Here is a 23,807-nt window from a genome sequence, read left to right as displayed (position 1 = left end):
ACCATGATGCAGTAGCTGGAATCAGAGTCAGTAGCGCCGTAATGTCGGGCACAACAGGAAATTGAGGAACCACAATTTTATTTACCTCCCGTAAATCGATAACAAAACGATAAACAGGCGGTTTTGTAGGATCAGTACGTTTAAGAATGGGTAGTACAGGGCTGTTGCACACGTTTCCCCGAGTCTCCTCAATAACATCTTTCTCGATCAAATCATAAATGATCGCTAACAGTGCTCGTTCACCATCAAGGGAGATACGATATTGGGGAATACGTGGCAGCCGCACATTAGCTCTCAACTGAACGACATAAGGGGAGATATCAAGTAGGCCCACATCATTTGGACCCGTCGCCCACAAAGATGCAGGAAGAGAATTCAATTCCGGTGGGAGCTTGTCGAGAGACAAGTACATGGGAGAGACAACCCTCTCTCCTAACGTAAGCTTTACACCCGCAGGAGAACAATACAATGTTGCATACAAACGTTTAAGCAAATCCAGACCCAAAAGATTTTCGCCACAACCAGTGGTCAAAATCAACGGAGCTTCGAGCTCACATGGCCCAATTTGAAGGGGCAAAGGGCGTGAAACTGGATTGCTAACGGGGGCGCCAGAGAATCCAACGGAAACATTTGTTAAGCCAGACAAAGGTGCGCCAGGGAGTTTCGAATGCATAATAGAACTTTTCGCTGCACCAGTGTCCAACAGAAAAGGCTCAACGACGCCCGATGTAGCAACTGCGACGTAAGGCCCTCTCTGATCAACCGGAACTGATACCACTCCCTCCCCTTGTCTTTGGCTATCCTAGTAATTACTGTCGTCAATTCCCTGATCGACGTAATAATCATCTACATTATACTGCGCAGATCGTCCTTGCGATGATCCACGTTGATCGAAACAGTTATTAGAATTAGATGAGTTATCTGAGCGATCGTTTTGAGCACCACGACCTCTATCACGTGATGCCTGCTGCGAACCACCACGGCCTCCTTTGGACGAATTACCACTATTACGTTCATTCAGAGCAGGACAATTGAATTTGATGTGTCCCTCTTGTCTACAGTAAGCACATTGATTATACCCTAACGATGATCTTTGGAAAGAGGAATCATTACGCGACTGCGATCGATTCGATTGCGACTGCGATCGATTCTGCTGGGACGCATTCTGATTAGAACGCGGCGGATACGCTTGTTGCAACAACACTTTAGTTTTTAACTCTTTTGTCTTTTTGTCAGCATGGTCATTCTCTTCTTTCTCCCTATTTTCGTAATATTGTGCCGTAGCCAATATCTGAGCTGAAGTAGAAACAGCCCATGCACTTTCCGAATTCTTTAATTTATAGCTCAAATCGGGCAACAAGTTCGACACAAATTTATCCACGAACAACCTCTGTCCACCCTCAGTACCCACATCCTGTCCACTATGATCAATGAATGCTTCTTCAAACCTCGTAAAGAAGTCTGAAACACTCTCATCTTTCTTTTGTTTACAAGCTGACAACTTGTCCCAATTTACCCTCGTAGCTGGCATAAGCGTTTTCATTAACGTAATAATTCTTTGAGGAAGAGCTTCAATCAATTGGTCGGGTTTAGTAGCAGCCGCTTGTCCAGCGTCTGCCGCTGTAATGGCATTCCAATCACCACCTAATTCATTTGCGTGATCTTGGTGACGAATCTTAGCCCATACCACTTGCGGTACGACGTTGCCAAACAACATGTCGATATCGGCAAGATTCATTACCGTAGCATCTACGAGCTGCGATAATTCCTTATAATACCCTGCAGGATTTTTACGAGGATCGGGCAAAGATTGCTTCACCTGAAGCACTTCCGATCGCTTCCATGGGAGGTGTATCCATATTCTCCGGAAATGCGCCGCCACTGGAGCATTAGCATTAGTATTATCAGCGGGTACCCAAACCGGCGGAACTTCACGCATAGGATATTGGCCAGACTCGGCTTGTTGGCGTTCAAGATCCTCAACAAACAGTGCGTGAGGAATAGGAGCGGGACGAAGGGATAACAACTGCTCAATAGCTCGTCGGACATTAGTATCCACTATCAGTCCAGTTGCGAACTGAAGCCGAAGATTAGACAGGGCGGTCAGCACCTCTTCAGGCGCATTAGCCGCTATCTGATCATGTAGTAACTTACACATTTCGTCAAACACATATCTCTGAGTTGGTATGTTAAATTGACTAAATGTTTCAAGAACAACTCGGGGTGGATTTCTCTGCGGATTGTCCATCCAACCCATCGCCATATTATATAGCGCAGCGCGTTCCCTGTTACCAGGAAGCTGGCTACGTCTCTGAGGACCATCAGAACCAGCAGACCCAAAAACAGGTCCAAGCGACTGAAAAAAACTTGGTGCAATAGGAGAATTACGACTACGAGTAGAGGGAGAGAGATAAGACACAGGACTAACAAGAGAAGGAGTAGACACAGTAGCAACAACGGGGGTTAACAACACAGGAGCAGTAGCGGGAGCAGGAGTATGTGGAAGCGGAGGAGCAGTAGGAATAGAAACAGATGAAGGAGCAGAAACAGTCGGAAGAACGGGTGCAGGTGGAGGAACTGGTGGAGGAACAATAGGTGGAAGAACAGGTACGGCAGGGACCACAGGAGCTGCGGTACCCTGTACGTATGGAGGTGGCGACTTCATAAGATAGGACATTAAAGGATCCTCAACTGCCTCTTCCTTCTTATCCGACTCCGTAGGTAAAGCAGGATAACATTTATCTATGGTCATACGCTGTAATCTCTCAAACACTTCCTTATCCTTATCCTCCTTATCACGCTGAAACTGCTCAGCTTTCTTTACAATGGTAGCAACATTATCTCGCTGACTACGTTTATTTTGTCTGATTTCTTTCTGTCGGGCTTCTTTACGCCACAACCGAAAGGCATCAAACATGGCCGGCCTTGATTTACGTTCGAACAACTTCATCTCTAGGTTATCTAAGATCGACGCCTCGAAGCTACCGTGAGGTGGCCAACGAAGATCGCCGTCCTTCTTTGTATATTTAATCCAATAATCATTAAAAGCAATCGGGCCTAGCCCATGTTTGCTATATAAGTCATAAGTAGGAGTTCCAACTGGAGGTATCGGACACGAGTCCTCCAGCAGGGAATCCGCGCCACAAGTTCTGAAACAACTAAACAAAGTACTGCGACCAGGCATCTTGCACACTAGCCGAGTTTCACAAACTTCAAGGGTTACGGGATTTACCAAGTCCCAGCAAAGAACAAAACCCTCGGTTTTTGGCGGCTGCAGTCGTCAAACAAATACAACAACAAAGTACGCTAGCAAAGTGTCACCGACAAAAACACTCACACAGCGTGCACAACAAAGACACTCGCTAAAGTGTCAATAACCAAGGACTATGGGAGCGACCCACAAATACTTAACTCAAAGATCGATGGCGTCACCAGGAAGGCCCGTCTATCGTCTCGCTATACCAAGGTCTACGCCAGGCGCCAAAACAGGTCTACAGTCAGGGCAGCAGTCCGTCGCAGCCGTCAGGAGGCGGGAATCTTCGCGGGAAAAGTCTTCGGGCCACTTATTTCGACAACAGGATCGATGAAGCGGGGTGCACCTTCCCTCGGAGATTTCACACGAAGTTCCTCACGATCGTCGGGCTTGGACCGGTACCACTGATGCAGCCCCACATGGGCGCCAACTGAAGGACTGGGTTCTTTTGGACCCAGCGGTGCCAGGGCACAACACCTGAAACCTTCGTGGGTAACCTGCTCCGGCGTACAAATCACAGAGACACGGGACACTTCCTCTGACGTCAAAGATTCAAGGTTTATTTGCTGCAGGGAACACAGAAATCACAGGAAGTACATCGAGTGTAGTTCGGGGAGACTGCTTCAAATTGGTTCTGTGGATCGCTCCTTTTATACAGTTTTTACCCATAAGACAACATGGTACACAAAAGTTTACAACCCGGTTCCCACCATCATCCCCCAGAGGGGTCGCTTTGGTCGCTTTCAAACACATGAGGTCCGGATCATAAGTGCGGAAACATTTGGCGGTTCCCAACTGTAAAAACCCATCTTCCCACCATTAGCAAATTCCAATCAGCAGTAAAGTAGATCGGAAATAGGAACAAAGACAGGTGCAAAGGAAGACGGAGACAGTGGGGAGATCGGAAAGGGTGTAAAAGGGGGAGGTGTCGGAAAGCACGAGATACAGGCATCAAAGGGACGTGCCTAATGAGATGCACGGCTGAGACAATAAGTCCGTGCGGCAAGATGAGCCTCGAGCGGCGCCACCTGCCTTACAGTAGCATCCCCCTCGTCATAAAGACACTCACAAAGAACATGTGTCTTCCGCAAATATCTTGGGAGTCCCAGGGTCGCGAAGCGGACAGCGTCCGTTCGCTGGCTACTTGAGGGCAAGAGACAAAATGGATGCCGTATCTAAGATGGAACCCGTGGGTACAGATGAAAACCCACATAACAAACGAACGGTTTAAGTCAGCACAGCGAAACTGCGCACACTTACTAAACTCGTCATTTGCGGTTCATAGATACCAGACTCGACCATATTAGTGCGAGTCGAAAACACCACTTACAATTGTCACGGAACCTCACATGTAAGGAGACACACTGTTAATACATTACCACCCGGACTTCGTTCAGGGTGCAGGCTGCTGGCTTCAGAAGTCCTCCGCTGTCTGCGCCGTGACCTTGGGAAATAATTGTAGGCTGTCCACCAACCCGGACACCTCAGTATGCGTGCCGGAGACGCTGGCCTGATCCCTGTTGCTGTCTGCATCGTGAGCGACGAGGGCCTCCTCCGTTAACTGCACCACCGACGATCTGCCTGTCAAGCGGTCCGCTGTGGGCCGTTCCCTTGAGGAAGATTTTTGTGAAGGGGTTCTCCCCTTACCGGAAGCCTGGTGACTCCGGTCCGGTGGATTCTGGTGCCTCATATTCCCAGAGGCCGAAAGTGGGTCCTGAGAGGTCGGGGGTGTCAGCGTAACCTACATCCACTCCTCCGCCTCCTCTGGAGAGTCAAAGAAGTGGGACGTGTTCTCATAAAGAATCTTGAGGCGAGCGGGGAACAGGAGGGCGTATTTCAAGTCTCTTTCCCGCAGTTTGCGCTTTACCCCCACGAAGGTGGACCTAGCTCGCTGTACTGTGGGCGTGAAGTCAGGATATATGGAGATGTTCTTGTCCTCATAATGAATCGGCGCTTTCTCCCGGGCCACTCTCAGCACAGTGTCGCGGTCCTTGTAGTGAAGGAGTCGTGCGATCAAGGGACGTGGGGGTGCCCCTGGTTGTGGAGGTCTTGACGGCATTCTATGCGCTCGCTCTATGCTGTATAGAGCCGTGAGATCTTCCGGGCCCACCAACTTCCTGAACCAGTCTTCCACGAATTGGGTGGGATTCCTCCCCTCGCTGCGCTCCGGAATGCCTAGGATGCGGACGTTGTTGCGGCGGGCCCTCACCTCCGCATCATCCACCTTGTCCCATAGCTGCTTGAGTTGTTTCTCCATACCTTCCAGCTTCGCTGAGTGTTCCGTCTGCTGCGGTATGAGATCATTCAGTGCAAGTTTCTGTTCCGATACTTTCTCCGCAAGTTTGTTATGGTCGGCTCGGAGTAGTGAGAGGCCAGTCGCCATGCTGTCAATGCGCAATTCTAGCGCTTCCCGCGTGGCCCGTATCTCATTGAGTATGAGATCCAGCTTGGCGTCCTGCGAACTTTTACCAGTCGGAGGGATAATGTCCGCGGTAGATGAAGCCAGAGGGTCTTCCGAGCCGGTGGACTGCATGTCCGCTGATGCGCCGTGGTCCTGGGTCCTGCCTCGGTGTTTCCCCATCGATCTGGTATGCAGGGTGGCGGCGTAGTGGGCGCACTCTCCGTTTCCGGCCTGCGCTGCCCGATGGCACTCCGGGCAATGAGCAGAGGTGACCGTGATACCACGAAGATATGAAGAAAGGGTCACACCCTAGAGCGATGCCAAGCCCACAGCACAGGATCCTCGTCGGTGTAGTAGCGCTCAGTGGGTGGTCCTCCTCCCATCCACGGTTCCGGTCACCACGGGGCGACGTGCAGGGGTGCTGGGCCGCTATTGGGGGAACCGGTGGAGGTCAGTGGTAAGGAGAGCGTGGTAATGCAGTCCAGTCGGAGGAGTTGCGCCGCCAGGTGCCTTCAGTGGGAGCCCCAGGTAGCCGGGCCCCGCGGCAATGCTCAGGCGCCCCCTCTTCACTGTGCAGGGGGCCATGCTGGTGGTGCGAGGAGTTGTCAGGGCCTTGATAGATCCGCCGCTGCGACGCGGCTCGGGCAACGCAGGGCTCCGCGCTAGATGCCGGGAGGGCCCAGGGTGCAGGGTGGAGGCAATATGGCGGCTATGATCCCGCAGCGGCGGGAGGCCGTCACAAGTGATTCCTGTGTGCACCTAGGCAATAGTGCACTAGGCAGTAGTGCCCTCCGTGTGCAAGCCCCCACTCCTCACCGGTGTCATTGGCGCCCAGGCAGGCTCGGGTGTCTCTTCTGTGCACAGGCGGGCGCCGGGGCGGGTGCGGTGCCTCAGTGCCGCGATCCGGGCAGATCAGCCAGGAATGGTCCCCCAGGCTCGTCGGTATGAAGGCAGACAATACGGTGGCAGGAGGGGCCGCGTCCGCTGCCGGTCCGGGTAGCGCGCCTAAGCTCCGTGGACTCGCTCCTCTCCGGGGCACGCCAGCAGCCCGTCCGAGCCGTGCCGCAGCCCGGCCCCCAGGCTAATCGAGCCCGCGGCTCGCCATGAGGAAACAGGCCCCCGGGATCGCCGCAGGTCAGCAAAGTCTCGGCGGAGTCCAAGAGAGGTGGTGCGCTGCAAAGGTACTCCACTCACTCCCTGAAGCGGCGGGCGTAAAGATGGGGTGGGTTACAGTGCAGGATGGCAGGATAATCCGCTTGTGTTTAGGGCTCGGGACGGAGCTCCTCAGCTACACGTCCGCCATAGTCGGCTCTCGGCCACGCCCCCCCTACAGGACGTGTATCATTACTTTGATATCTATCAGGCTTTTTCAAGCTATCCCTATTTCTAAGGTTATATCTTTTCTCAGAGGGCTCCCTCTGGGGGGACTGGTGTTCTCGGTTCGGAGTTCTTTCCCTCCGCTGAGGAGACCGTCCTCTGGACTGGAATCTTTTTTCTTTTGGACTGGATTGTTTATTTCCATCCCAGCTCTTTTTTGGAGTATTTTGATTATTTTTAATAAATATTTTTTCAGGATTTTCAAGTAGTTGGGGTTTTACCGGTTTACCACCCAAATTATCCCTACCTAGTTCTTCATAGGATTTTTCTATGATTCTGGCAAGCTCAATTGGTTGATCTGTTATATCTGTTTCTTTCAATTTCTGGCGGATCGCCACAGATGCTGCTTCTCCCTTTATATTGGCTAATAATATAGCCGAGACCTGCTGGAAGCCTTTCAGTAATTTCATACCAAGAGTTAAAGCAGGTTCTGGACCGCATTCATTCTGAATTTGTTTTAGCACATCTGGTATTACCGCTATGGACGGAACACCATGTGTTTTTGTGTAAATGGAAGCAAAGACTGTGCCCCAAGTGTCACAGTCCTCCACATGTGGTGCGGCCCCCATTGGAAGGCAGGTAGTCAGAATTCTGTGTTTCTCAATAGGGGTAGTATTCAGGAATACTGCCTCTATTTGAGTTATTTTCTATGCTTGTTCCCGTTTTGCGGGTGTTTTACCAAGACATGATTGCATGTTCTGTGGTGTAATTTTATTTGTGTTACCCTGATGAGGGGTCAACTGTGGAATATTAACAGCTGGTTGGACTGTTGCAGTCCTCATTACATATTGGACTAGCTGTCTGTGTATTTTAATTAATAATTTTAGCTGTGCTAAAAGTTCTTCTCTTGACATTTTATCAATGCCTGGATGTGGTGTGTAGCTGGCTAAAACCGGCCACGTTGCTCCTGGTCTACCTAGTGGACCGAGCCTGGTGATGTGATCATTATGTTTTAGGGCACCTTTAAACCAGAGCAGGTGCTCTTGGTATTTTAATGGAATTTCAATCTCCTCGAAAGGAGTATATTCATCCGGTGGTTCCTCTATTTTGTAATAGTGGAATTCGTGTGTTGTAGCGTTTGCCGCTGGAAAGTTTATCCATGAATAGAATACCTCTGTCTGCTGATATTCGTGTGCCTCTATCACGAAAATGACTGTACCACCTCGTGATGTCAGTCCATTTTCTATAAGTTTTAAACTTTTAGTTTTTCTTATGTTGATCGGAATGAGGATAGCATTCTGGTCATTCTGTAGGAGACTCGTGTCATCCTCTTGTAGTCGGGCTGCTAATATAGCAGCATCCCTATCCTCATCACTGTTTGGCATTTTACTGTCAGAAAGGTTTTTCTGTTGCAGATCAGGTTTCAAGGAAACAAAAGATTAGGTGCACAATATTTTGGAACACTGTATCCTTCAACGTTGACTAAACCAGAAACTCTACATAGGAATCTCTTCCTACTAAGTTCCGGCGGATTTTAACCTTTCACCCACTCCAGACGTCTATTGGAGTATTTATGGGAGAAAGGGTCTGTGTGAAAAAGCACGACTGAGTTACTCTAATGTCTTGCGTTAGTTTTATCGCCTTACCAAACGTTGGGCGCCATGTAGTGTAGTTCCTATTTTCCCTATAGGCCCTGTGCATTGGAATAACATAAACAGCAGTGTAGACGTAGGACTGTGGTCTTCTAGGTCTCTACTGACTATGTTAGACTTAATTTAGGTTTGCGCCAGCTAGCTCAGAGGTCACTGGAAACTTTCTTGGCTGAATAGGAAGTGATCAGCTTCCCTGGCTCAGACAAGAAGGGATTCAGCTTCCGACAACCGCATAAACATGACAACTTTGCTCCTTCAGAACAAGAGTCAATCTCGAGAGTCATGTGAAACAATAGACAGCTATTTCACTCAGTCAGACGTGCGTTCTTAGTTTCACCAGAGTGCAGAGAAGAGAGAGACAGGCGTTTTCAATAAAGGGTATGATTTATTGAACAGTCTTCCTTCTCATGCAAGAGAAATGGATTGCCACAATTGCAATACTTAATATAAAGTAAATTACGTACAGTAAAAGGAGTATTATGATATAATACTGTAAAAGCATTGATATCGTTTCTGAGCCATAACATAGTTAAGAATGAATAAAATATATACAATATATACAATCATATATACATTGGCTAACAACCTCAACTGGTGCTTCTAACTACGCCTACCCCGGTGTACCTGACCTAAGCCTAATATGTGGGAGGGAGTAAGTAAGTAGCAGTTTAAGTTAAGTTGGTTTTGCCAAGAGTCTGATCCAAGAATTCTCTCTAAGGGTTTAGTCAGCACCGTACCTTTGGAATAGAATGTAGGAGGTCTGGTACCTCCCTCTCAGGACCCGATATCCCAGTCACCGGCAAGGGTAGGCTGGAAACGCCGGAGCTGGATTTTCTCGGCAGGAGAAAAGACAGCGTCTTTCTCAGCGTGTCAAAGAGGAGGGGCAGCATCCATGGGCTTCTCGCGTCTGCTGGGCTCTCTGCAAGGGGACAGCTGTTCTGCTGCAGAATTCACCACCGTGTATTTGCTTAAGGCAACGTTGGTATATTTATACCTGAAAGGTGCCGAGTTTGATGTAAGGTTTGGACATAAGGCGTCAATAAAGATGTCACTAAGAACTGGTCGTTCTTACAATGGTCGTAGGAGTTCTATTACAAATCAAAACAAAGCAAGCAGGGCTTTCCCAGGTTGCTGGGGGTTTGGTGTGTCGAAAGAACTCGGTGTGCTCTCTAGGAATCTAAGGAAGTAGCTTCTGCTATGTCATGGACTGCAGAGGCGAGTTACTGAAATATGGCTCTGATTATTATGCCATTATAGGGATACGTATTGATTATAGCCGTATAGGGGCATAAGGTCACAATATTGATTGGGTTCCTAGATAAAACGCATCAGTCTTTTTTTCCGGGCAGTTGGCGATAGTGTTCATTGTTGTTTAATTTTTAATGTCTGTGGTCAGTTGTCTTGCCGTAGTTTTCTCCCCAATGTCTTGTAGTAGAGCTTTGTTTTTCACCATGAGGGGTTCTCGGCGTATGTACATTGGGGGTGTGATGAGGTCAAAGACTTTGTTTGCTACTGAGTGGAGTTTAAAACGGTGGAACAAAAAGCCTGCGTGAAATTTGATGTACGCTGCACTTTTTGTGTTCTTGCTGTGCAGGCTTCTGTAGCATAGCATGAAATATTTAGTGAGCAAAAAGTCTCCGACACTTGGCATTTTCCTCCCTCCTTTGTCGTGGGATTTGCCGATGAGTTCTCTTTTCAGTTTTTCTGCTGAAGAGTTCCAAAGAAAGGTGAAAAGTAGCCTGTTCAGTTTTCGAAGCATGGCTTTGGTTGGAGGGAAAACCACAGCTCTGTATAAAAGGATTGGTAGTATAACTGCCTTTGGGAGCAAGATTTTCCCTTCCAGGTTTTGCTTTCTTGTGCGCCAGAGGTCTAGTTTCTTTGTGACTTTCTTTTTTGCTTCTTGCCAGTTTTTTCCCCTTTTGTGTCTTGGGAGAAATGGATACATGAGATTTTCGGGGGTCTGTGGTGGTCTTGACTGGTAGCTTGGTTAGGTTGTCCCATTGGCCCTTGGTGAGAACTGTTGTTTTCTCCTCGTTTAGGGTTAGTCCAGATGCTTAGCTGAAGATTTGTACATGCAAAATAGTTCTCACTGCTTGTGGTGTTTTGCAGATTACTGTGAGGTCGTCCATGTAAGCAATGCATTTGGCCTCCGGCCCTTTGGCTCCTGGTATTAGTGTCCCTCTGATGAGTTTGTCTTTTCTGATTTGTATCAGTAAAGGTTCCAGGGCACATATAAAGGGGGCTGGGGATAGGGGGCAGCCTTGACATACTCCTGTCTGGATGCAAAAGGGGTTAGACAGTGATCCATTTATATTTACACAGCTAGTTGCGTTTGTATATAGCATTTCAATTGTTTGTATGAAGACGTGGGGGAACCTCATCTTCTTTAGTACTTGTAGGAGGAAAGTGTGTGCTACTCTGTCAAAGGCTTTATTGAAGTCTATTGCAAGGATGCCGACTGCTTCTTTCCTGTCTTTGGCTGACCCAATTGTGTCCCTCAGTGTTATGGTTGTCCCAGCTTTGTCTGCCTGGGACTGCGCAGGTTTGATCTTCGTGTATTACGGTTTGCAATACTTTCTTCATCCTGTTGGCTAGAACCTTTGTGAAAAGCTTGTAGTCCACCTTTAAAAGGGAGATTGGTCTCCAGTTACCAATGTTTCTTTCTGGTCCTTTTTTGTGTATCAGAGATATTATCCCATGACAAAACCGACTGGGATGGAGTTGTTTTCAATATGGTCAACATGTTGTGAAATTAAATCCTGGCTTTCCTTTCCTTTTTGGTACAGTTTTTCATGAAACATTCTTGCCACTTGTTTACATTTTTCTGTCCCTTCCAGACTTTCCTCTTCCTCGTCTATCAGCTCCTGAATTTCTTTGTGAACTTGTGTTTTTTTCTAAAGAAAAAGGAAGTGCATTTTTCTCCCTCTTCATAGTGTTTTACTCGTTGGCGTTGAAGATAGTCTCCTTCCCTTTTTCTTCTGCTTGTGTTTGTCTCTGTATGTGTCTTTTAGGTTTATGTCTTTGAGGAGAGCGTGCAGTGTTTTTGCTGATATGTCTAAGTTGTAGTTGGTTGCTTTCCCTATCCTCTCTTTCTCTTTTAAAATGCAATTAAAATCCCCTACTAGGAAAGTAGGGTGTGAACCGGTGAGAAAAAATTTGATTATGTTAAACAATGCTTCCCTTTCTTTTTTGTCCGGTGATGCATAAACATAAAATATTTGGAAAGTTTTGCCATACAAGTTAATTGTGGTTAGCATTGCCCTTCCTGCACTTATAATAGTTTCTTTGGTTATTTGTGCATTACTGTTTTTGCAGAGGATCGCTATGCCGGCATTTCTGTTGCCTCCCCTAGTGTCCACCAGTTTTTTTCCTTTGCATAGTCTTTTTTTAGGTCTAAAGAACATTCTTGCAAGCATATGATATCCGCATCAACATTTTTGCAGTATTCCATTACTGTCAGTTTCTTTGAGTGTTGCCCAAATCCTCTGATGTTTAAAGTAGCGAGTGTGAACGCCATTAGTATTATTTGTGTACTCATCATGAGATGTGTTTTTTTATGATCGTGACCATGGTGAATCCATTTTATCTGCCATCCCACCATTCACTATGGGGGTTAGTGGACCAGATTACTCTGTTATCCCCCAGAATGGAGAAAAGATGGCGTTGTTTGTGTCCTGTGATTTGGCTGGTAATTGCGATTCCTGGGTTTCTGGGATCTCAGTTTCCTCCTGAACCTCCTCTTCATCAGAGAGGTTTTGTAGCACGTTGAACTTCCCCTTTACTACTATCTCTTTTACTTTGGGGAATTGTTTTTTTTGGGGCGTGGTTTGGAGTTTTCCTGTTATGGTTTCTATGACCTTTCTCTTGTGGCCTTTTGGGAGTTGCCACCCTTCATCGCCCATGTCGTTTTGAGTATCAAGCTCTGTTTTCTCTACTTTCCCTCGTGCTATTTTTTCTATGACTGACTCCATCTGTTGAACTGCTATCACAATTTGGGAGTCAGAGGATGTGTTGTTTCCCTGTGGTTCTTGGGTTGTGTTGTTTGTTTTGGTCTCTTGCCTTTGTGAGTTAGTTTCTTGTTGCTGTTCTGTGTTATTGCTTTCAGTGTTCATGGGATCTGCTTGTTGGTTTTGTTCTGTGTCTTTCATGATTTCTTCTCTGAGTTTCTCAAATGCTTCCAGATGGTCAGAGTCTATGTCTATTTCTTGAGCTTGTTTGGCCCCTACTGTTTGATCTATTAGATTGAAGGGGTAGTTGTTGTTGGTTGTTGATGCGCTCTCTCCTTTGTCTTTTGTTACCTGGGCATAGGTGTTTTTCCTCATGGGGCATGAGTTGAATAAGTGTTTGTCGCTCCCACACATATTGCATCTCTTAGGTTTGGGGCATTCAAAGGTTTTGTGCCCGGTTTCATTGCAGTTCTTGCATACCTATTTGTTGCAATTTTCTTTGGTGCGTCCAAAAGTTTGGCAGGATCTACAGAAGGTGGGTTGGTTGGGATAGTTGAGAAACCCTTTGTTTGCCCCTATAGAGAAGGTAGCGGGTAGGTGTCTGAGGTTCCCCATACCTGTTTCATCTTGTTTAAGTGTGCATTGGTACCTCCTTTTTCCATTCCACACTCCCAAGGAATTCTTCACCCCCCTCTGATTTTTCCGCAGTATTTACGTAAGAACAGCTCAACATCTTGATCAGGGACATATGGGTTATACATGTGGATTGTTATTAGGATTTCCTTTATCACAGTTGCATTGGTCATGGTTATTCCCTTCGTGGCCTCTTCATTTTAAAAAAAAATGTGCCATACATTATGTTGCTTACTGTTGCTTTGTTAGTGTAATTACATTCATACACTCCCCTACTGGGATATTCCTGACTACATCTTAATTGATCTATTCCCACTTTAAACAATTTTCCGAGTATTTCAAAAACAATGTATTGTAAACCTTTCACATTTCTTTCCTCTTCACTGACTTCAATTTTAATTGTGTCGTGTCCGTGCTTTGGCACATTTTTATGATATTGCGAGCCTGAGCCCATTGCGCTCCATGCTAGCGCCATCTCCCAGGGAGAAATAGTTTCCTATGTATGTGCTTGTTTGGTCAGCCACTGCTCAGCCATTTTTGATAAGAGTGAGGGAGGGAGAGAGGGTGCCCGGCCAGGAATGGTGTAATAAGAAACCCCCGTTCAACTCAGTAGCACTCGGTCTGTTGTCCCGACACTCACTGTTGAGCTCCTGGTCGTGTGGACCTTGGGTGGGAGGCGACAGATGTGCACTCGATTTTGCAGTAGGGGGGGCAAAATCCAGCGATCTTATGCTGGAGCAGTATTCTTCCTACACTGGGCAGTCTGGTCCTGCGGGTCAAGGGCAGGAGGGGCCCCGAGGTGGAGTTGTCCCAGTAGGCAAGGGTGGCGGGTGGGTGGACGTGCATATCACGGGTTCCGGGCTCAGGTGCAAGATTCCCTCAGAGGTGGGGGGGAGCCCAGCAGGCCAGCGGGCTCCTGGTTGCAGTAAAATTGGAGTGGCCCTTGGTCCTTTTGTCCCTACAGCTACGTGCAGTGACCAGTCGTCCGCATGATGCAGGTGTCCCTCAAGTTTGGCTTTCCCAGGTAGCGCAGCCTCACCAGATACGAGTCTGAGCCCCTTAGTTGGCCTTCCCCGAGTTCTCCCTGGACCCCTCCTCCCTCCACTTGTTGGTGTGCAGCCAGGTCTCAGACAAGCCAAGGAGTGCAGGCCCAGCACCTTGAAGTGTTGGGGATTGGAGTCAGACCTCCCAGCCAGACCCCAGACTAGGTGAACCTACCTGAATCCACCCCATTACAAACAACTACAAACACTGCACATTTACAACCTTAATCTTGATTGCTACAAACTCCTACTTGTAATCTTGCCAACAACATAATGTCACATTTTTCTTTAATAATGCCTAATAATTATCCAACATATATGGAACAAAGCTTTTGGATCATCAATGTCCCAACAATGACACCTATAGGTTATACCAATGTTTTTTAGGTCTCGCGTATAGCGTTGTAGTGCAACGCACTGCATCGCTTTGCGAGACATGCTGTATACACTATAGACTGGGTAAGCTTAATTTAAGCTCAGCCCACTTTACACCCATGTTTTTGATTGGGTTACATCATAAATGCAGTGTTCTCATTGGTTTTCCCATTCTTAGTCCCTCCTCTTCGTGGCCATTTTGTCATTTTTAGCCTTCAGAGGCTATCAGTCCCTTTACCGTAATGCTATTTTTCCGTGTGTTCCCCCTCTCTCCTGCGTTCTGTCACTTTTTAACCCCCTGCACCACTCCCCCCACCCCTCCCGTTCATGCCTTTTTTGACTCCCACACAAAAATGCAATAGGGCTTGTGTAAATACGAGTCCTCTTGCATTTATAAATGCTTATTTTTCCTGGGATTGGCTGACTTAATGCGCACTCTATTTTGCCTGACTTCCTCCCGGGCAGCCCCACACTTCCGTTTCTCTTGTCCTTCCTCCGTTTGTCATCACTCTGCCGACTCGTGAAGTACTTCAGCGCACTTCTTCAAAACATGATAATTGATGCCTTGATCCTGTTAGTTATTTTGAAAACGTGTGGTGTTTGTTCTTCCAATATTCATGGTGCGGTTTAGAGGAAGGCTGTGACAGGTTAGAAAGAGGAACCAGGGACGGCTTTTGGAACTTGGTGGCTTTGGTAGGCTTTGCAAGATGCCGAGCTGAAAGCTGAAAACGGCATTGGTTGGAGAGGTGAATTTATTTGGGGAACGACTTGAAGAGCCTTTTTCTAATTTTACATAAACAGTTCCCCCCACTTTTTGCTTTAATGAAACAACCAGCACGACTCCTGAACAGTTAGTGCCGACCTAGAGGTGCCGATAAGGTGCTGCCAGTATTTTGACGCCATGGTTTCGGAGGCAGGGAGAAACAAGCCAGGGTGCCTGCGCCCTGAAAGAAATGTAAATGTAAAAGTGCTGTCCTTCTGATAGAAACTTATATTTTAAAAAAATGTTTGCACTAGGTCTGGTTTTATATCGGGAAACACAAAATTTGGAAATACTTGTTTTATGTGAAACACTGAAGGGCATATTAGTAAGGAACCTCGTTAAAATGATCGCAGTTTTATCGGCAGGAAACTGCAGATAAAACGGTGATAATGGGCTTGCTAATATGCGTTATAGAATTCCTGTAGAATCTCAGGTTAGATGTCCTGCACATACATGCTTGCCTGTGTGTCCTCTTCCTATTGGCGCGTGCAGTGGTGCAATTGCAGCAATTGGGTGCACTTTACATACGCATAAATGTAGGGGCAGATTTACAATCCCCTTACGCCTCTTCTACGCCGCCGTTGCGTCACTTTTGTGACGCAGCGGTGTTAAAACCTAGACTGCAGTGTCAACATTATCGGCGCCATCTTGCCCCCTTTTTGAGCCCATTCGTGCTCGTAAGTGGCAGCCATTTTAAATACCATGGCCTCTCTGCCCATCGCCGACAGCCAGCGCGTCCCTCTCTCTCTCTCCTGACCTCGCAAGCATCCCCCGCATGCTGACAGCCCCCGCTCTCACATGCCTTGGGCCATAAACCCCTCTTCAGCACAACTCTGCCTCGGAACCCCATCCTGTTCCCTGCTCAACACCTCCCTCCATTCCTTTCATGATCCCGGGTCCTTTGATAAAACCCCCTTTCCTCTGTGCCCGATTGTCTTACTCGTTCCCAGGCCGCCACCTGGCCCTGCGGATGCTGTTTATTGCCCCCCCATACAGTAGGAAGCTTCTCCCATCAAAGGATCCACGAGTTGATCAAAGCCCCCACCCCATGAGATCCGATCAACCACATACATTCCGTGAATCGGCGGAATGTCCAGCTGCGCGACAATCATCACCTGTTGTGACCGGGGTGGGGACTTCAACTGAATGTGTGTGGGAACGGGCCTGAAGCGGGGATTCTGGGGATGTCCTTTCATACTTCAAAGCATTTGCAAGAATGTACCACATGCAATAAACTGTAATAAAGATCATAAACCGGTGTATAAGAGGCCAGGCCTCAAAGATGCGGTTAGAGCACCTCGAGAAGATACCCTGTTGTCTGATTTGATGTGTTCTGCTCCGTCGGAATAAAACTTCTGTTTCCTGCCTTCCAGTCTCCAGCGCCTGCCTCTTTGCTTGGTAATTCGAGTGGTATAGAGGCGGTTAGCGCCGGGCAACTTTGAAAAAGGTCATCAGCCCTACCTTTTTCCACAATTGGCGTCCCAAACGTGGGGCCCATCAGTGACTCGTGGATCCAGTGGGAGAGGTCCTGACGACAGAGTGAACAACTGCAACGATCGGGAGAGCTCCTGTCCGATAGACCCTCGTCTGACAGCCGATCATCCGAACTTCACTGGTTCCGAACAGACCTCTCTCGAGTGATCTACAGTCCTGACTGGGAACCATCAGGAGTGCCGCGAAGATCACGAAGAATAGAGGACGATCGGGCGCTGGATTCGGAAGACAAGAAACTGTCCATGCGGTCCGGGTAAGGTCGTGTAAACGCGACAAATTGCGAAATGATTGTTTGATTTGGATAATACTAGTATTACTCTTTTGTTGGTTCTTTTGGAGATTCACTGTCTGCAAACGGAGAAACAACAGGCTCTCTCTTTGCAAGCAGTGAAGGATAGGTAACGCAGACTTTTGTCCCCGTTGTAATCCGTTGTGCCTATCTTCCTCCCCCACTGATTGATTGTTTTGGCCCGAACTGTTGTTCACGGATTGTTTTCTGGAGATTCTCTGTCTGCAAACAGGGAAGAACAGGTTCTCTCTTTGCAGGTAGTGAAAGGGTAGGTAACGCAGACTTTTGTCCCCGTTGTAACCCGTCGTGCCTACTTATTCTCCCCATTGATTGTTTGATTGACCGAACATTGACTGTTCGATATTGGTTCTTTTGAGGTATTCACCGCCTGCAAACAACGAAGAATAGAAATATTCTGTCTAGTCTTTGCACGCAGTGATAAGATAGGTAGTACAGACTTTTGTCCGTGTTGTAATCCGTCATGCCTATCTTCTCCCCACTGATTGGTAGCCTGTTTAGCCCGGACCGCTTATTAGAGATGAACCATCCGGCTCCACTGGAAGGCACCCCTAATAAGGACATGTTCATGAAGCATGGATTGATCGCCATAGCTTATAGCAAGCTGTGGCATAAATATGCGAAGAAGGATCGGAAAAGTCAGTGGCCACTGATAGGATCCTTCGACGAAGATAAAATAAGCGCGCTAGAAACAGCCCTTGGGAAACACAAGACAACGCCCACTATGCTTGATAGTCTCGGCATGTGGCGCAAAGAAACCGAACAGCGTAAAAAGAGAAATGAAAGTAGGTTGGGAAAAGAGCTGCGAAAGGCAGCCCACCTGGCTGCCAAGAAATTAGAAGAAGAGATTAAGGAAAGAGAAGAAGCAAAACAGAAACTAGAGGTAGAGACATCAAGCCAGTGTCCGGTTAGAACACCCTCTACGCTCTATCCTGAATTGCCCTCGAAACAGCGAGCCAACGATGATCTTTTGTTAGGTCCTCCGATCATCTACATGCCCCCTCCATATGCCCCTTCCCAACCCTTAGCACAGCACTCGCTACCCCCAAGCACAGACGAGAGTGGTACCAGAGCTTCGGTCCCCATGGCCTCTGCGCCGACCGAACCCCTTGTACTAGATACAGCACAAGTGACAGTGTTAGATGACCCAGAGACCCGAAAGACAGATTCCACAAGGACGAACAGGTTAAGCAAAGATGAGCGAGCAGGGATTGACAAGTTAGTGAGGACACTGGTAGAAAGAAAGGAGAGTGGAGAGCACATCACGGATATGTTCAACTCATATGCAGGGAGCCACAGACGGCATTTTACCGTACGACTGTGTTATCATGCCCTGAATGCGTATGAGGACCGATATCAAGACAAAGGTCCAGAGAGCCTAACGACTCTGTATAGAAAGGTCGATATCGGGGATGAGGGCGAGTGTGACGTGACGGACCTCCTTACGCGTACGCTTGAGGTTTTCCGCCACCTCACTGAACAGGAATCGGAAGCTAAACCCACGACACCCGTAGCAACTGAACCACGAACTGAGCGAGCTAGCACCATGATGCCTATAAGAGAGGCTGCCCCCTACTGGGTTCCTCCACGAGGTCTAGGAACACACGATGACATCAACCACCAAGATGCAAGAGGGAGGGTAGTGTACAACTGGGTCTACCAACCATGGGATCGGCAAGATATTCTGACGTTCTGGAAATCTCTGCCCGATTTACGTAAAAACCCCACTGCCTTCTACACTGAATTAGGTACAGCCCTAGGTTCAACGATTATGACCCTCGCTGACATCGACTTGTTTTTCGGGTTATGTCTGCCAGCTGATGTGTGGAAGCAAATCCGGAAAGTCGACCACCTTGAGCTGTTCGGACATACCTGGTCACAACTCAATGGCATAGATAGGCAACGAGAACCTGGACAGAAGCCTTTGAAATCCATTTTAGACCTCCCAGACAAAATTGTACAGAAATTGAAAACCCTGATCCCAGAAAAGAAAGTGGACTGGTCGATAGTAACGGCCTGTCGTCAGAAACCCCAGGAAGACGTATCGGAATACTTCTCCCGGTTTGAAACAGTATTCTCCGATTACAGCGGCCAGGACATGACCACTGCAACCGGACACCATCTGTTTGTCCAGAATTATGTAAAGGGTTTGTCGCCGGAGGTCTCTCAGAAACTGCAGGCCAGTGAGAGTAGTTGGGCAGCCTCCAAACCTGCGGCTATCCTCCAGATGGCCCAATATTACGAGCACCAGAAAAATGAAAACGATAGAGCAACAGAGAAAAAGAAGAAAGACTTAAAAGAGAGGGTAATGATTGCACAGTTGCAAGGGGTGACTGTAGGACGAGAGCAATACAAAGGGAACTTTCAGACAAATGTCCCTAGGAACGCACCTCCTAAAGACCGTACCCCAACAACCCACATTGGACGTAGAGACATTAGCGAGGACCAGTGTGCCTTCTGCAAGGAATTCGGCCATTGGAAATCCCAGTGTCCGGTTCAGTTGGAGATGAACAGAAATAGGGACCCCAAGGACGTAGCGGGTGGACCGAGAAATAGAGGACAGCAACGGGGGTCCGCAAATGACACGACTAACGATAGATCAGACAGACCAAACACATTTGACCGACCCCGACAGAACCAGTACCAGCAGTCTGACTGCGACAATGCCCACGACTTCGCATAGGACTGCCAAGGGCAAGGGAGGGATCCAGTTGAGCTCTATGTTGACCAGCAAGGTCCTTATGTCACCGCTAAGGTCCTGGGTACAAAGTCTCCATTTCTGGTAGACACTGGCGCGACACGTAGTGCGTTATCTAAACGACTGATTCCAAGGGCACCCTTGTCTGGCTCACTTGTAACATCGATAGGTTTCGATGGAACGCCCTCCACTAACCCTTTGTCCACACTGATCCCCTTTGATTTAGAGAACAACACAACTGACACGACGTTTTTGTTTTCTGCCAATACTCCTGACGCCATTATGGGACTTGACCTGCTGAAGCATTTCCGAGCGACTATTAGATGTTCCCAAGACGGAGTTCGAGTTTTTCTGTACGACAACCCCATTCTGCTCAGACATTGCCCTTCCCGACGCATGTTTTCTATCACTGACACTGACTCGTCCCTACTTGACACTCTGCCTCCGTATCTGTGGGCCAAGACAGATTCGGACGTAGGACGCATGATGATTGACCCAGTGCACATCACTGTTCGACCGGACGCAATACTCCCAAAACTTCTACAATATCGGATATCGCCCGAGGGCGAGAAGGCATTGGTAAAGATTATTCAGTCACTGATAGATGCATGAGTGGTAGAGGAAGTGGTTAGCAACGTTTGCAACAGCCCTATCTTGCCCATCATCAAGAAACAAGGAGAGGGAGATGAGAAAGCATACCGCTTCATCATTGACCTTCGTGAAATCAACAAAGTAGTTGTACCCCAGTACCCCGTGGTCTCGGACATCACCACTATCCTGACTTTGATACCTTCTACTGCCACCACCTTCACTGTCATTGACCTCAAAAACGCATTTTTCTCTATCCCCATCCACCCAGACAGCCGATATCTCTTTGGCTTCACCCTAAAAGCCCGCTCATATAGATTCTGTCGAGCACCCCAAGGCTACACAGAAAGCCCCAGCATCTACAGTCAGGCCCTCAAGAGACAACTGGATGAGGTCCAGTTACCCGATGGAGTGGTGTTGATACAATACGTCGATGACATCCTTTTGGCGGCCGATACTACTCCACTAGCAGTCACAGCCACCATTCAACTCCTGCACTTCCTTGCGGAAAATGGCCACAAGGTCTCCAAGAAGAAGTTGCAATTCTGCCAACCCCAGGTCACTTACTTAGGCCACCTTTTGTCCAAAGACGGAAGGAAACTTACTCCCGACCGGATCCAAACCATTCTTGAAACCCCTGTCCCTAAGACTCAGAAACAAGTCCTCTCCCTTCTAGGCCTCACCTCCTTCTGTCGGCAGTGGTTGCCAAACTTCAGCCTCATTGTGAAACCGCTGCTTTCTCTGCTAGCTAAAGATGTCCCCTTCCCCCTCCCTTGGACCCCTGAATGCCAATCCTCCTTCATAGAGCTACGAGATGCCCTTTGTTCAGCCCCTGTCCTAGGAACCCCCGACTACACGAAGCCCTTCTCCCTCTATACTCACGAAAGGGAGGGGTGTGCTTTATCTGTCTTGACCCAGTCCATTGGCCCAAAGCAACGACCATGCGCTTATTTCTCTGCCACTCTTGACCCCGTAGCCAGAGCCTTGCCTGCCTGCCTTCGAGCTGTAGCTGCAGCTGCTATCTCTATCTGACAGAGTGAGGGTATCGTACTCTCGAATTCCCTCACGGTATTAGTACCCCATGCAGTTGACACCCTCCTGAACCAAACTAAGACGCAACACCTGACGAGTGCACGACTGACTGGATACGAACTGACTCTGCTTGCACCCCACATCACTCTGAAAAGATGCACCACACTGAACCCGGCAACTTTGTTGCCCCTACCAGAAAACGATCCCAATGTGCCCCCTGTACATGACTGTGTGACCCTCACGGACGAACAGACTAGAAGTAGGGTTGACCTCAGAGACACGGCTTTTCCTGACCCTGACGGAGAGCTGTGGGTGGACGGCTCTTGCATCAAACTCCCCGATGGCACCACTTCAGCTGCCTATGCAGTCACCACGGCCCGAACTGTAGTAGAAACAGCCCGCATCACACAACGATCTGCACAGGGAGCAGAACTGATTGCCCTGACACGAGCATGCATCCTAGCAGCAGGAACCACAGCAAACATTTACACCGACAGCCAGTATGCCTTCGGGGTGGTTCACCATTTTGGGCTCGTTTGGAAGGAAAGGGGATTCTTGACCTTACACGGCACCCCAATCTTACATGGAGATCTAGTCTCTGCCCTGACCGAAGCCGTCCTTCTCCCAAAAAGACTTGCGGTCATCAAATGCCAAGCACAGAAGAAAGTGGCAGACATTATTGGACAGGGAAATGCACTAGCCGAGACCACCGCTCGGACCACAGCTGAGAATAGGACGACGACACGCATGTACGTGACTAGGTCACAAGCAGAGAAATGGACAGACGCTAGAGACACTATTAGGGACATTCAAATGGCTAGCTCACAACACGAATTGACTGAATGGGCACGGGTAGGAATGAAAGACGAAGAAGGCTGCTGGCGGACAAAAGACACGAACAAATGGTTGCTACCTGACTCATACCTGATTCCCATATTGACTATCGCACACTCCCCTGCACACATAGGATCAGCCCCCATGATTGAACTTGTCTCCAGAGTTTGGCACAACGACAAAATCACAGACTCAGCCAAACGTCTGGTCCAACAATGCTTGATATGCTTGCAACATAACCCCGGGAAAGGAACTGTGGTACCCCGGGGAGGGTTTGGGGTTCCCAATCACCCATTTGAAGTCCTGCAGATGGACTACATCCAACTAGACAGATGCCAAGGCCTGAGATACGTACTTGTTGTGGTGTGTGCATTCAGCAAATTGGTGGAAGCATACCCAACCCGTGATAACACTGCTATGGCCACTGCAAAAGTACTGTTAAAGGAATTTTTCCCTCGCTACGGCCTTTGTCGAATTTTATGGAGCGACAATGGCCCCCACTTCGTAGCCGAAGTTATCCAGCTCATCTTGAAAGGGCTGGGTGTAAAGCAGAAGTTCCACGCAGTCTTCCACCCCCAGTCTGCTGGTCTTGTTGAGCGACACAATGCCACACTAAAACTAAAGCTAGCCAAGATAGTGGCTACCACAGGACTGAAATGGCCAGACGCTCTCCCACTGGCATTGCTATCGATGCGTTCCACCCCCACCAAACACCACTTGACACCTTACGAGGTCGTTTTCGGCCGACCTATGAGCGTCTGGTCTGCACCAAATCCGACTTCCATTCATGACGTTCCGGACGTCCTAATGTCTGATTACTTGTAGAAATTGACTGAAACTCTGTCTGTCATTCACCAACAGGTGCTGCATGCCATCCCTGACGCTTCCAGGGGTCCTGGAACCAACCTGCAACCCGGGGACTTCGTACTGATAAAGAACTTCCAGCGCGCCAAGAGTCTGGAACCCCGGTGGACGGGCCCCTGGCAAGTCCTACTCACCACCGGAACAGCTCTTCGAGTGGAAGGAAAGCGGACCTGGGTGCATGCGCACCACTGCAAACGGATTCCCCCGACTCTGACGATGACCGAAGACGTGACCACCCAGGAAGAGCTCCTGAACAAAGACCGACCATCGCTGAATTGCTACCCAGACACAGAGACACTTGAACTTGCAAAGATTCCTGACCCTACCGTGCCATCCAAAGAAGGGTATAACCTGCGACGAAAGGAGAGAGTTTCGGCTAAGCAGACCATTGACTAAGTCATAATTCTCAGATCGGTGGCCTAACACTACAAAGGCTGTCAGGAGAGAAAGCCAGACGAGGTCTTTGGTTCTGCCCGCTACCGAGCTCCCTTGAAGATGATGGAAGCGCCCGATAAGAAGGTGATGGAAGCGCCCGATAAGAAGGTGATAGAAGCAACCGGACATCCGAAAATTCGCTACAGAAACCCAAAGACAGACAGAATCCAC

This window comes from Lissotriton vulgaris, chromosome 1_1 (genome assembly GCF_964263255.1).
Source record: "Lissotriton vulgaris chromosome 1_1, aLisVul1.2, whole genome shotgun sequence".
NCBI lineage: Eukaryota > Metazoa > Chordata > Amphibia > Caudata > Salamandridae > Lissotriton > Lissotriton vulgaris.
Note: the sequence above shows the minus strand (reverse complement) of the source record.